The sequence below is a fragment of the Microtus ochrogaster genome, chromosome 1 (assembly GCF_000317375.1).
Source record: "Microtus ochrogaster isolate Prairie Vole_2 chromosome 1, MicOch1.0, whole genome shotgun sequence".
NCBI classification, from domain to species: Eukaryota; Metazoa; Chordata; class Mammalia; order Rodentia; family Cricetidae; genus Microtus; species Microtus ochrogaster.
The window spans coordinates 113,293,444-113,294,882 of record NC_022009.1 but is presented as its reverse complement, the minus strand read 5'-3'; positions in this window follow the sequence as shown (position 1 = coordinate 113,294,882).

The window sequence follows — 1,439 nt, the reverse complement described above, 5'->3', positions numbered from 1 at the left end:
GAGAGTTAGCCGAGAAAAGGGCTAGAGCTAAAGAGCCAAGCAGTGATTAAAAGAATACAGTGTCCGTGTAATTATTTCGGGTAAAGCTAGCCTTGCGGGCAGCGGGGTGCTAGGGACGCAGCTCCTCCGCACCTATTACTACACCTGGAGATGGGCGTGGAGGTTTGTCTCTCTTCCTGCTGCCTGCGGGTCCAGATGTGGAACCCTCATCTACTTCTCCAGCATCTCGTCTGTGTGTGCCACCATGCTCTCTGCCATGATGATAGTGGACCAAACCATTGGAACTGTAAGCCAGCCTCCAATTAGATGGTTTCTTCGATGAGTTGCCAGGGTCATGGTGTCTCTTCACAGCAATAGAACAGTGACTAAGACAGTTCATTTGATGGTCAGTTGAAATGTCTATATTTGGACTTGGATGCTAGTCCTTCAAGACACACCGACTTTTTAGACCGAAATTTTTAGAAAATTTGGGTCAGTTCTGTGCCCTTTCCTCGCTTTCAAAAAACAAGCTCAGCCATCAAACTCCCCAGCCTACACATGAAGGGGTAAGGGAACCAGCACATTTCTAGAGAAACAAGTGGGTTTCTTTCTTCAGTGAAGCAAGAAGCTAAGTTAGATGAAGACTTCTCATTCTCGTTCAACAAAGTACAGTTTCAACAACACAAAGATCTACCTTCTTCAGTGGGAGAATTCCAACAAGTCACGATCACTCCTTTCTGCCTGCAGCACTCCTTGGCTGCCAAATTTAACGATCGTACGTTAAAATATTAAAATATAAAAATTCCGATTTTTCAAAACTGATAAAATTCTGTTGATTCACAAACTACACAATTAAGCAGGGAGGAAAAGAATAACACAAAACGGAACTGTTTCTTTAACGATAGTTATCAGCTGAAGAAACAATAGCCCAACTGTGACATCTCACTAAAGAATATTGATATTATACATTAGAATTACTAGAAACCTTTAATATCATGCCCTGGGCCTATGTGCAGGCGACCTTGCGGTGGTCTTCAACATCAAAGGCTTAAAGCTCCAGGGAATTTTAAGTGAGCCAGGAGAGGGGAGGCATGCAGCAGCTGCTAGTGCGGCCTCTCCCCAACCCAAGCCAACACCTTCTTTAAATTAGCTAAACCTGAAACCCTGTCTCGAAAAACAAAAACAAACAAAAAAAATTAGCTAAACCTACTCTTCAAAATAGTAGTGCAAAAATCTTCATTTATTAATACCCACATTAGCCTTTCCTATGCTATAGGCTTTGTTTGACGGTTACCACCCACCCATCGCTAATATAGAGTTAGCCACAGATGTGGCTCTGTTCCTGTCCTAGGGGATCCCATCCCCATTCATGCTTCCGCAGGGACCCGCGCCATTTGCCTATGACAGGCTGCAGATGGCTCTCCTCCCCTCCTCTCCCCTCCCCTCCCCTCCTCTCCTCT